The sequence below is a fragment of the Seriola lalandi genome, unplaced genomic scaffold (genome assembly GCF_002814215.2).
Source record: "Seriola lalandi dorsalis isolate HSWRI2012SDOR001 ecotype SW California unplaced genomic scaffold, Sedor1 jcf7180002054929, whole genome shotgun sequence".
Lineage (NCBI taxonomy): Eukaryota > Metazoa > Chordata > Actinopteri > Carangiformes > Carangidae > Seriola > Seriola lalandi.
In genome coordinates, this window is record NW_019525481.1 from 264,395 (window position 1) to 278,571 (window position 14,177).

Consider the following 14,177-nt stretch of genomic DNA (forward strand, 5'->3'; position numbering starts at 1 on the left):
GGGTGAAGCTGCTGAGGGGAGAATTTAAAGGATTATGGGAAACATAAGGACTCAAGTTGATGATATTAGAATTTGGCATATTATGTTTCAGGCGGGGAGGATTACTCATTCACAGCTCAAACAAAAAACCACTTGAGGAAACAAAGGCTTTAATCTTTGTGTAATGTTCACCGGTGTCATGGTTTGACCCGTGTTCTCTCTGTAATGTGGAGCCCAGCTGATAAGCGGCAGGTGTCAGGTAACACAGAAGAAAGAGCTGATGTTAAACGCCGCATGTCGGACCAATAATGAAGGTTGAGGTCAGACGAATCATCTGTATTACATTTGCACATTAACCCCGACCGCACGGCCGCGAGGAACAGAATACAGTGCTACTCGAATAATAACCTAAAGATCGAATCTTGTTCCCGCTCTCCGGCTCCCCCGCCGAGCGGCGGGCTGCTGTTTTATTAATGAAAAGCCCGGACGCACAAAGATGTCTCATTATTTTCCCATGAATATCTACGGGAGAAATGAAATCTTTCCCTCGAACCTTTCAACCTCACCTTCCCGCCGAAGGAAGGAAACAATAATCAGGACGGGAGGCGTGTTATCGAGGTTCACCGCTTCATTCACAACTCAGCCGTCCGCTCGGTGAGGAGGGAAATGCAATTTATTCAGCTCACTGAGGAGAGAGTCTTATCTGAGAGGCAGAATAAAAGGGTATTAATAAGACTCACACACACACACACACACACACACACATGGAGTTAGCCCCCCGGTGATGAGCACCAATCAGCTGGCTCGGACCTCTCTCCATCGCTCAGTCCTTCCTCTGACTGTCCACGCAGCCGTAAACCTTCTCCTCTGCTCCAAGTTGCCACTAAACGATTTAGTTGCGGCGTGTTAATCACCTGTAAATTATCTGCCAATCTGTGACTTTCCCACATTAAAACGTCTAAAAACAACCGGACCTGTGTTCTACATGTTGTTGAGTTGTCTTCTGACATTATCTCAAATGTTTCCATCAATTCTCAAACCAGAGAAATCTGTGATTTTAATCATGGTAACGCTCCGCGTCAGTGACATCACATCCTTTGTGATCGACGTCATCAACTCTGTGTTTGAACCAGATGAAGGATTTTCGGCGCCGGATCATCGGTCTGGACGAACCACCGGTCTGATCCTTTTACATTCAGTCAAAGTGGACCAAGAAGTTTTAAATATCATAAACAACATCTGATTTTCAGCGTGTGAAGATGCAGCAACAATATTCCATTCGCCTCCGTTATAAAGAGGCGGCAGCAGATGTAATGGGGATGAATATCAGGGAACTGCAGCAGCATGAAGCTCAACCTGCAGGGTCAGATACCAGAGGGGGGAACTGGCAAAAATATATTTTTCTATAAGTTGGGATAACGGCTCTTTTAAAGAAAACAACTGAGGTAATAGAAATATAAAAGGACAGTTATATCGTATAAAACAGAAAATAAATGTGATATATGTGGGGGGGGGGTTCAGTTTTCTTTCTGTATGTACTTGAATAAAATATAATAATGTCAAACATCCTCGAGGGACAGAATATTCTTCCTGGAATCTTTGAAAAGCATCTTCATTCATTCCACGATGTCCTTTTCATATGGATCACCTCCTGCATCTTTAATCTCCTCTCTCAGAGTGAAGTGTCCCTCGTCGTCTCCTCCGCCGCTCCGATCGCTCACTCATTAATGCCGTCCCTCGCCTCCTCCTGTCCTGTCCTCGCTCCACGCTCTGACAACATCTTCATCCTCCTCTCGTTGTTTATACTTCGCTCTCCTCTCCAGGCTCTCCTGCAGACCCTCGGAGGCCGGCCGCCGTTATCTCGATCTGAGTGTCTCCTCCAGCTGTCGCAGATCCGGAGAGAGAGAGAGAGAGAGAGAGAGAGAGAGAGAGAGAGAGAGAGACAGAGAGAGAGAGAGAGAGAGAGAGAGACAGAGAGAGAGAGACAGAGAGAGAAAGAGAGAGAGAGACAGAGAGAGAGAGACAGAGACAGAGAGAGAGAGAGACAGAGAGAGAGACAGAGAGAGAGAGACAGAGAGAGAGAGAGGGAGACAGACACAGAGAGAGAGAGAGAGACAGAGAGAGAGACAGAGAGAGAGACAGAGACACAGAGAGAGAGAGGGAGACAGAGACAGAGAGAGAGAGAGAGAGAGGGAGACAGAGACAGAGAGGGAGAGACAGATAGAGAGAGAGAGAGACAGAGAGAGACAGAGAGAGAGAGAGACAGAGAGAGAGAGACAGAGAGAGAGAGAGAGAGACAGACAGAGAGCTCCTGGTGTGGAGGTGGAGAGGCCCTGAAGTTACACAAATGATGGAAGGAAGCTGCAGGCAGCGTTGTGTTCGAGGACACCCGAGGGCTCGGTGAAAGAGACCACCCTCAGGTGCATTTACATATGTATGTTTTAGAAATATAACAAATATATAGTTTCTTTTACTGTTCGTATGGACACAAAACTGTAGACTGTGAACCTGAATAACCCTCAGCTTCTTCTTTCTTTACTGATCGATTATTCAGTCAGTGACACTCAGATGTGAATGTTTGATTCTGTTCTTTGTCTTTTATTTTTCTGAACTAAATGTTTTTGAGTTTTCAACCGTTTAAGGCACAAAACAAGCGATCTGAAGAGGGCGCCGGGTATCACTGCCCACACCTCACAGCTAATGTTAGCTTAACGCTAACATATCACATCATTCCATCATATCAAAGTTATCAGACTGTATTTCCTACATGTAATTAATGTTCACGCCAACTTCCAAGTGCCTGAAAACAAATAAAGACGAATCACATCAGTTAAAACCTCCGATCAGTGTTGATGAAACCTAAATTTAATGGATACGGTTTCATTCTGAAACACGAAGCGTGTTCTTGTGGTTTTATTTATTTTCCATTTTCTGAGACGAATCACCATCAACTACAGCAGCTGCCACAAGAAACTGAAACCTCTCAACCCTCAGTTTCATTCAGATCCATAAAACTCAGCAACGCTTAGTAGCTGTGATCTGTGTCCTCTCTGTCCTGCTGAACCGACTGCGACTCCTCAACTCGCTCATTATCTCGCCTCTTCTGTCCAGACATGACGTTTAGCCCGTGAGCGACTGGGGCTTATGGGAAATGATTTTTGTTAAAGGCTGTTAATGAAGCGAGCCATACTGACAGAATGTTTAGTTATAAATAGTTAGCATACGGTCATCTCTCTACACCAGCGTTAGGGTTAGGGCATAACTATAGTCGGGTTTCCTACAAACTTATATTAATGCGCTTCAAAAAACAGAGAGGAAAAGTTGAAAATTAAAAAAAATATATATCACTAAAGAGTTTTTAAGCTCGGCCAAGGTGGAAAGTTTCAAGTGCTGCTGCATCGTGATGACGAGTCACATGTCACATTTACGTCATATTTTCCTGCTTAAGATACGACTGACACTTTTTCAATGACATCATCTTATTGCGCCCTTTTCTTCTGCAGTGTTTTAACGGCATCACCTAGAAAAATACCGCCAAGTGTAGAGGATGGAAACATGCAGTAATTTACATTCGATTTAAAATGTCACTATATTTCAGTGGAAACCTGGATATTAAGTAAGTGCCGACAGACGTTAATGTTCATGCTGCTGATGTGAGATTAAATGAACCTGTTATCTGAAGCCTCTTGATTAAAGAAATCTCCATCTTTTCATCCGTGCAACGCTTTAGTTTCCTCATGTGTGGTGCGTTAGCTCCTCACAGTGTGGCTGTAGATGTTCAGCCTTGTTTATGCAGATAGATACTCGGTCCAGCTCTGCAGCTCTTTAATGATTAAACAAGATAATTATAAAAATGAATGAGTTTAATGTACCTTACTGTGAATGAATCATCTGAAATCAGTCTGTGTGAGATGAAACTGAAGCTAATGACCCTCTGTGATGAGGACAACAGCGTGTTTACAAAATAAGAGCGAAACAATACTCAACAGAAAACACACGAGCTGCATGAGCTTAATGTGGCTTAACGAGGATTAATCAGCTGAAGCTAAATCAGAGTGAAATGAAAATAAAACCTAATTAAAGGGTTTGAATTAAAGGTTATTAAAGTAAAGTAAACTGATTAAAGGTAATTAAAGGGGAATTAGATGCCGAGATCACCGGTGAGTGAAACATCACATCTCCTGATCGTCACCGCTGCCCTTCAGGACTTAAACGTTGTTCACAGTGTCACGTCCTGCGGCGGCGAACAGGTATATTCTGTGTATGTACTTTAACACCAGACTTGTGTCTCAGTTCTGCTGCTGTCACATCATCTCAGCCATAAATCACAAGACAGAGCGAAGCTTGAATTATCCAAACTCTTCCTCTCCGGGGCAGCGCAGCAGCGCAGCACTAATCCACAGCGACAGGAAGTGCATGCAGTAAAAAGGGAGACTGCTGCAGATTGACCCGATCCACCAGTCACGCTATTTCAATAATAAAACCTTCCTGGAGTGAGTGTTGATTGTTTTATTGTTTTAAAATGATTAATTTACTCCTGAGCTTCTGCAAAACGCTCCATAGGAAAAACCGTGAGCAGAGGACAGTGAAGTGCACTCTGGGTTCAGCCGAGCGTCTCCCAAGTGACCCGCTGCCAAAATCAATTCTTCCCTCGCAATCTGTCATCAGGCTTTTACTGAGTTTTCAGTGACACGGAGCAGCTGAGGCAAACGCTGACACGGGCCGCCGCTGGCTGCCGGCCGGCCGCAGTTCGACCAGTTATCAGCTGTGTGGTGACAGCCGCAGCGACACGACACGTGACATGTGGCTGGTTTCCCGCTGACATTTCTATCAGCGAAACGCATCGCAATACGATGTTTGTTGAGTGTCCAGATGTTTGTTATTCCTAAAAGGAAGTGATCGATATATTGCCAGATGTGATTGGCGTTCACTATGGATGAGTTCTGAAATCCGTTTCCTGGTTGGTGAAATACCTGCTGCTGTAAATGACATTTTAAACAATAATGAAGCAGCAAACAACAATTTTCTATGTAAAGATATAGTGGAGTAATGGCGTCCTGAGTAGAAAATGAAGCCACGCCCCCTCTGCATGTGATGTCATCTGAGTGTCTCTGGTCTTTGGACCTTCTTTCCTCCACTGAAGAAGAGACCATGTTTTCACCTTAAAAAAAAAAAGCCTCAGACAAAGAAAGAGCAGAGAGCTCAGGCTGAGCGAGCTGAGGACTCTGTCAGCGTCTTTACAGGCTCCGTCAGTGTCGTTCCAGCAGCCGGTCCCAGTGGATAAGTCCAAGGCTGAATTTCTCTCCCAGTCCGACTGTGGAGCCAAGCTGAATCCCCATGCTGGCTCCCTGAGCTCTCTTCAAGAGCTCACCCTTATCAAATTGTCCATTTTAGAACGAGAAAACCAACAAGCACTTTGTTTTGACCCACAGAGTCCCACAAAGTCCAGCTTGAACCGGTCAAAACTGAGCCTGTCTGACAGAGTAGAGCTGAGGCTGACAAGCTCAGTCTGAGATGTCCCAAAATGGCCACCATGCAAAAGAAAAGTCTTTCTTATTGAAGCAACAACTGGACAAGGACAGGACAAAGATCTCTGCTGCACTGGGTTAAAGAGCTAAGAAACACCGTGTCACAGTGTCATCTTCATCCACGACTGATTTAAACTGCTGAATGTTGTTGCTTGTATATTTTTAATGTGATACAAACGACTTCTGATAGTCACTTACCAAACTTAAAGAGAAATAATAATATTTTTATTGTGCTGTTTGTTTCTGTTTTAAGTCTATTTGGTCCTCTGGGGAAATCATTAGCTCATAATATTCTTACAATAAACCAGAGGTTTTAATGTCTCTGCCATGTTGCCTCATGATTACGTTAATTTAGGTCTTTTTTAACTGAATTCGCTGGAATAAAACCCTGAAATTGTCTGTTTCAGTTCAGTTTTAGGCCTGAAAAGCAGCTTCTTTTACAGCAGGTTAGTTTATCTAGCTCTATGATATATTAGCAGGGCTCTTTCCTGATGCCACTGTTCATCCCACTTTGAGAGAAAGATGCTAATTCTCTGAGAGTCTGTCTCCGTCTTCTTCTCCTTCTCTGCCGGGACAGGAAACACAAAAACATTTCATGTCTGAGAACAAGTTTCAGTTCATCTACTCTGTTTTTTTTCTTCTGTTTTTGAGCCTTAGTTACACGTTGTGCCTGTGATTGTATCTTGACGCCTGAAACTGGGTTTCCCGTGATGGCGGGGAAAGTTTTTGTGCCTGAAGGAGGAAGGTTCCTCGCTGCAGCTTTAGTCAGGCTCTAATTAGCTGCTTTACTCGCCACAAGATCCAAACGTCCCAGGATGCATCCCTGCTTTCGTTACATGTGGTGCCTGAATCCAAACTGTATCCTCAGACACACAATTAAATGTTTCGCCCTGAAATAAATCTGAGCAGTTTCTGGATCCAGTGCCAAGACATCTCAACACCAGCACCAGTATAAACTACTATCTGTACAAGGTATCTCCCTCTTTGTTTTCATCACAAACGACTGGTGGCATATAAGGTGACGTTATATGTTAGTGTTTTGTTTACAGTTAGTTTACTTACTTAAAAAACACCTACATTTACAAGGTTATGACACTGATTTTGGAGGTAAGAGTAGTGTCCTTTCACCTGCTCCCTGGAGATATCCTTTCACCTGGATAACTGACAGACAAACTCCGGGGACAGTTGTTCTGCTTTCGATTGGTCTGCTGCTGCTGAAAGGTTTTGTTTCGTCTATAGATATCTGTCAAGATGCAGTTCTTTATTATCGAGGATACCCAGCTGATCAGGATTTAAGGACATGCTTCCCGCTCTTTTCAAGAAATAATTTCCAATGACATGAGGCAGGTGTGTCAGATGAGGATCATGTTCTAGGCCAACAGGTTACTCTGCGAGGAAGTCTCCTTTAAAACACGTGTCCATCTACGGCTTTGTAACTAAAAGGTAAAAACAACTTCTATAGAAACAACTCAAACTCAGCACGAAGTGTGTTTAAAATCTGCAGATAAGAGGAACCAAAATGAAATCCAATTTTCTGTTTCTGATCGTTTTATTGTTGCAGACTGTCACCAAAAGCCTGGCTGCTGGTGACGCCAGAGGAGAGCCGAAAAATGACTTTAATCAAGGACATTTTCTCGTCTGCGAGGGCGGTGAACGCAACACACAGGTCCACTGGTAACAAGGTATTTAGGGCTGACAAACAGTAACATTAACCGTGATAAGCAGCACTGACACACACAGTGGAGCCTCTTGTAGCAGAGCTGCTACCTCGTCTACCGCACAGACGTCTTCAGTGTCTCATTCAAAGAGACATTAACGTGTTAACGAGCGACTGTCAGAGCTCCTAACGCAGCGGTCAGTCCGTCTCCCTCGTGTCTATTACTTCGCATACTGTGTAACCCTGACGCCACACTGCCTACAGTTGCCGCACCTTCACACCTCTGAAACTTACATTAAATTCACGAAAAGCAAAAGAATAAAAGGTAATTTCCCAAAACCACACCACGTCAGACCTGGAGCCTGATCCAGAAAGCAGGTTTAACAAACTCTGAACCCTGAGCTCAGAAACCTCAGTCCTCAGTCCCAGAACAGCTGATCTGAGTCAGTTCAATCAACTCTGAGTTAAAGCCGTCATCAATGGAGCTCAGATACTACGATTCACCATGGCAACCGAGAAGAGAAAGTCTTCTCTCTTTACTCCGGTGGCATTAGGAGTTCTTATGAATTCATATGAGGAATACAAACATATGTAACAGCTGCAGCAGCAAAAAATAAATTAAAAAAAAGAGCGGGAACTGATGTGGGAGAGATTTGCTGCCTGAGTCGACGTAGACGTTTGAAATGCAAAGTTACATTATGCACAGTCCATTATTTACAACACTTTGATTTCTTTTAAGATTACACGTGAGAAAGTGAAGGGATGTGGGTGAAAAGGTTCACTGGGAAAACCTGCAAAATAAAAATGAATTACTGATCCCTGTCTGAGGAAGAATTTAATTTAAAGCTCCTCCAGTGTAAAGGTCTGTGTCCATGTGTAGTGTGATTATAGATCAGCTCTAGCTTCTATATTAATACTGTGAAAGTATCAAAGCCTCAGTCCACAGAGAAATGCACACAGCCTGTATTCAGAAACTGAGCCTTAAAACCAGCCGTCAGGACTTCTGGAACTTTGTGATGTCACAACGAAGCAGTCACCAAGCCCCGCCCACCTGGACCCACCATCCAAACCTTGCAGGATTTGGTTTCTCTGAGTGTTTTTTACCTGAAATCTGCTATATTTGTATTGGATCACTCAGAGAACAGTCAGCCAATCAGAAGAGAGACTCAGAGCCTCCTCTCTTCTGATTGGCTCACCGACCTGTTGTTACTAGAGCTGCAGAGAGAAGCCTCAGAGAGGAGATGTAAAACTACACAGAGATGGTTTTTATATCTTCTGATGCATCAACACTTCAAATAAAACACAGAAGAAGAATAAAATATTGTCATTATCGTTTCTAATTCAAACCAGTAATTTGATGCTCGTTAGAGGTTTGTGAACAGGGAACACAATGAAAATCTGCAGCAGGTGTTTCACTGCTTTTGTCACTGCTCTACAAACCGTAGCTGTTCTAATATGTTCTGTATGAAAAGAAGACAAAGAGCGATGGAGAGAAAGAACAGCATCCTGTCTGTGTGAGGCTCTGCGAATTAAATATACGCTTCGACATCGATGGGGTAATTGTGGAAAGGACACCCAGTGTCCGACAGCTGCCTCAGGCGTACACTTACACCTGTCACATCTGGCCTCGATCAACAGGGAGATTTTAACCGACTGTTTAAAACACAGTTTCAGAGTTGAAACCTTTATTCTATTTGTGTTCATGTCTTTGATCCAGATCTGGTCTTTTCTTGTCTGGATGGAGAAGACACAGTGAAATTCACTTCTTTTTTTTTTTTTGTGCTTCGCCAACCTTATGTTTCAGGGTGCATTCAAAAGCCCACGACTGTGGCAGAGCATTTCAAACATGACAACAAGCAGCACATATACTCTCGCCCTCGCCACACTAACTTCATCTGCTCCCTGAGCTCAGCCCTAATTTCAGCTGCCAGCTGCTACAGAGATCTGACGTTATGCTCTCAGCAAAAGGAAAAGACCAGAATGTCAAATTTATTTTCCAGGGACGACACAATGTTTTGCAGTTTTTTCACATTTAAACAAAAAGCTTTCAGGTTTTCCAGGATACGTAGGAAACCTGCAGGATGTGAACACAAAGGTAAAACTTTCCACCACCCAAACATCTTTACTACATGTCTCACTTGCTGCACTCAATAATCGTCATCATGAAAAGGTAGAAAACAGCCTCGTTTCCACCTGAAAGGAACCTTGACTGAACATTCAGCTGACGGACTCCATCCTTTTCCTTCTTCCCTCTGCTCTCAGCGACACACTGTGCCGCTCAAACACACACATCCACACATGGAGCTGTGATGTAATGGATGACAAAAGCCTCATATCAACACACCTCAGTGTTTAACAAGCAGAGCCCATCGGAAACAACTTGGAAAAATGTCCAGAGGAACATCTGTCTCCATGGTGACCCGAGGGCTCGAGCCAGTAAAGCCCGAGCCGTCTGAACCGCACAGCTGCAGCTCTCCTTCTCCTCTTTCCCCCATGAGGCCCGTTGTGATCTTTATGTGCAGGACAAAGACGCTGCAACACGTCTGAGTGCAGCCGTTTACGACACCTCCAGGACCCGAGCGCGGCTCAGCTCAGCGCCGCAGCGTATAAAACACACCGACGGACAAAGCCCTGTGTTTCCGAGAGGCACCCAGGCAGTAGTAAAGCTAAAAGGGAGAGGGCAGTAAGGTGGGGTTTAAAAATGGGCACTGAGTGCTATGTGTTGTCTTATGTAAGTGTACCAGCCTCTGCTGGACTCGGCTTAGGGAACCAGGGGGTGGACAGAAGGACGGGAGGAGGACGAGGTCGACCGGTGCAACCTTCTGCATGAGCGCTCCGCTACACAACACATTTGGGAACTCTTTCAGGAGGAGACTTTATCTGTGTGTGTGGTGTGTGTGTGTGTGTGTGTGTGTGTGTGTGTAGGCCTGAAAGAAAAGTGGTCTTCTAAAAAAAGTAGTGGAAAATCACTCTGTTTCTTGCCCAAAGTACTGATGCCTTTAATAATTCAGTGCCAAATGGGATTGTGGGAAGATGAAGCAGCAGATATGTTGGACGGAGGGGTTCTCTCCCTCAGAGCGCCGTCTTGGAAGAACTCCACTTTGTGAGAAGAGGAACAGGATGAAAACAGACAAACGAGAATCACCGCCCCGCGGATCTACGCCTCCGACAGCCACGTCTGTCCAGACTCACGGGATACGTCGGGAAGGGTTCGAAGGAATTAAATTCTTTTATCACAATTTGCATTTGAATTCTTGAGGTATGACCAAATACCTGCTTTGTGAGGTCACAGTGACCTTTGACCTTTGACCACCAAATTCTAATCAGTTCACTCTTGAGTCAAAGTGAAATTTTGTGCCACATTTGAAGAAAATTCCCTTGAGGAGTTCCTCAGATATCTCCTTCACGAGAACGAGATGGAAAACATAAAAAGTAATTAACAACAAACTAAATGTGAATCTGAGTGACTCCTGTCATCGGGGAGTCAAATCAAACAGGTATTTGTCCCGTCAGCTTTTGGGTTTTTAAACAAGTTTCACTGTAATTAACAAACACTGATGGACTCTTAGTGCTTCACGTCTTACTGCAGCTGACCAAGATGATGTCTGTATTTATTGTATCATTTGATTTGTGATGTGTATCGACTGTTACAAACCAAATTGCCCCTCAGGGACAATAAATTCCTAATCTAAGCATTCCTGCTCCTCAGAGGATAAAATCTTTCCATCGTGGCACCATGTGACCTGAATGCCACCTTTGCCCACAGGTTACAGTATCATCTAATCCAGCTGGGAGTTTGCCTTGAAATAAATTTCCCGAGCACGCTAATACTCGTGCTTTTCCCTCCTCAGTTCATCCGAGCGCTGCGAGCGTTTCAAATCCAAAGAGAGAGAGTGTGTGCAGCACTAATCTCCCTCCACACTCTTCATATACTCCAGATCAAGAGCGAATTTCTTTCCATGCAAATGTTGTGACTGGTGAACTCCTAAAGTGAGATTACTTTCTTTTTTTTTTAATAACTGGCAGACAAGATGTAATCCTGGAGACGTATGTTCCTGGTTTAGATGAATGATCAGCTCTGAATGTTTTCAGCTTTACAGATGTTGAGTGTTTTTCATCACCACAGATTATTTCTGAAAAGTAGTCGACACAACTCATCATCAGCCACAGAATCCTCAACATCCACGTGTTTCTGTTTCATACACAGATATTAAAATGAGCCCGCGGTGTATTTTTTCGGTAAACACGTCCATCATCACTTTGCTGAAGTCGGAGAGAGAAAGAATATAAAAACAACTCAGCAGACACTTTGTGCTGCAGATTTCTCTGACTCCTCTTCTGTCATATTCACTTCATTTCCACAGTAGTGACCTCCAGAATAAAAGCACGGGAGGAGGAGCGTTACAGGCTTCACCTTGAAAAGAAGAAAGGAAGAAGAGAAATCTGAGGAAAGTATCAAATGTGGGACAGCAGAGAAAGCTCGCAGCACAGTAACGAGATGTGCAATGATTTTTCTTCTTCTTCTTCTTCTTCTTCTGTTGCACCCTGACTACATTGATTTGATGTATTAAAGATCAAAAGCTGAGCTACTCTGAGGTTTCTGTCTTCATGAAGGACACAAGTACCCTCACATTTAAGGAGGAGGAGGAGGAAAGTTTGACAGGAATCTGTGGAGTGTGAAATCTCCAACTACAGAAAGACACAAAGAATCAGAGGAATGCTAATGACTCCTCTGAGAGCTCTTGAACGCTGCTTGTTTTTGTCCAATCAGACTCAGCTGAGTTTAAAGATGTTAGGTATGTGTTTATTCGCATTTCAGCTGTGGTGACACATCACTGACTTCAAACTGAGCTGGAGAAACTGCCGCTGGGAATTGATCCCGTGGTTTTCTGCAGTGGAGTAAACTGAGGGTTGAGGGTCATCACCTGATTGGTTCGCTGCGATACAAAAGTAAAAAGAAAAATCATAATGAACAGATCTCTGATGAGTGAAGAGAGTTTCAGGAGAAAGTTTCTGAGAGTTTTGACCCGGACAAACTGGAGCTGTACTTAGTAGTCATCTCAACTGTATGTAGAGACTGTGTGACGTCGTTTAAAACCAAGTGTCAAGCTCTGGGGCTGAAAAATGAAGAACCACAGCTGCAGTTCCTCTAACAACCACTAGAGTCTGGCTCCAACAGTGAGTCAGTCCCCATAGACTCCCATGTTAAAATGTCCAACTTTACAGCAGAAATAAACATGTTTACCGCCTGGTACAAAAACAGTTTTGGTCTCTAGAGCTAATTTCCTCCTTCATGACACCTGTTTATGTAACTCACCTGTTTACATTTTATTAAGGACTACAGTTAAGGGGGATTGAGGGCGTGGCCTCTTTGAGTGACAGGGTGACTCTTGTGTGGGCGTGCTCGCCACAAACCAACATGCACCGAAGTCTCGACTCCTCACAAACCCCTCCTCTTTGTCCATTTTTGGATTAGCTGGGAGTTAAGGGGCGGAGTCAGGCACTGCCAAGATGGCAAAAGCGGGCAGCTCACTCTGAGCTCCAAAACCGCTCTTCAGAAACCTGTGTGTGACTTCACAGCAGCTACGTCCATCATTTTAATGTTTTCTGGCTGACTCACTCCAGATCAGGATCAATCATTAATATATCCTGTAACCACACTTAATAATGTAGTTAGCTAATGACTAGCTGATTAGCTAATGTTAACTCTTTGCCTTGCAAGTCCTGCCAGGTTACTGCTGGGTATAGCAAGCTATTAGTCAAAGCTAAAATTAAGACTTACTTATTCTGTTCTACAACCTTATACGCACCTGCTGTAACCAGACACAGATGCTAAGCTGTGACTCGACGATGACTTTTGCTTGTTGGTTATTCTTCTCAGGGTTATGACCCCGAGCTGACCCAGACAGTAAATGTGACACAAACCCAAAACTAGGAGGCGACAGAAGCTCGAAAGCTTTAGCAGGGAAAATGAGAAGGTCATGTCACAGAGCATCAAGAAGGAAAACCTTTCGCCAGCTCTCTTTTATCCATTGATTTACCACAGGCAGATTATATTTGATTAAATCAGAGCTGTTGGTTTAATGAGGACAAACAGTGTGGACCCCCCCACCCCCCCACAGACTGTAAGAACCACAGAAAGCCAGAGCGCAAGGCTGTAACAGACACGGAGCAAGTAAGTGAGCCTCATCCCCACAGTAAAGAAGTCACAAGGTTGGCTGAGCAGCAGACACACACACACACACACACACACACACACACACACACACACACACACACATACACACAGACTCTCAGATTGATTTAATGTGAAGTGTCAGATCACTGAAGCCTCACTGGCAGAAATCCCTCACCTGTGCAGCGGCAGAGAAACACACCTCAGCGGTCCAGACAGCAGGGCCGGGTGAATGCAGAGGGAACAGAGAGTACATCTGTAGAGACGGTGTGAACAGATCTCTACACGTGGATCATCCTCCTCCCTGCGCCCCGGCCTCTCATCCTCTGAGAAAAGCTCTTCTTAACGAAGCGCGTGTGAAGCAGCCATCGACCACCTGCGAGGACAGGTGAAGACAAACAGAGGGAGGCTCTCATTAATCCTGCAGCGCTGCCTGGAGCTCGCTCAGAGCGGCGCAGCGCTCACCTGAACACAGCAAACTGTCCAAAACAAATATTTCATTCTGCGGAACAAAAAAGAAAAACGGAGAAATCACCAACTCTTTTCCAAAAACATTCAGTATAAAGTTTTGCTCCTTTTTGGGTCATTTTTAGTGAAAAAGCCAAGATTCATAATTAGGTGCCCAGACCGGAGCTGTGTGTCCTCAGGTGACGTCACCTGAGTCGGCGCCGATCAGGTCTGAATCACCTCCTCGTGGTCGTATCCCTCCGCCGCTCAGACTAGTTTCAGGTTACATCCTGTTTATCCAGAGTCAGATAAAATATTGACCATTTGTGTGAAATTTGAGGTCACCGTGATCGTGACCTTTGACCTTTGTCAATCAAAATCTAATCAGTTC

At 44.3% G+C, this 14,177-nt stretch overlaps 1 protein-coding gene across 1 annotated transcript in view; it reads right to left on the minus strand.

The window, feature by feature from the left end:
• The window catches only part of large2 (LARGE xylosyl- and glucuronyltransferase 2), a 185,072-nt gene that overhangs the window by 108,240 nt on the left and 62,655 nt on the right, over positions 1 to 14,177 (minus strand). Inside the window, exon 4 of the mRNA XM_087170112.1 lies at positions 13,518 to 13,715. The gene's annotated coding sequence lies outside the window, so the exon portion shown is untranslated. The remainder of the gene's footprint in view (positions 1 to 13,517; positions 13,716 to 14,177) is intronic.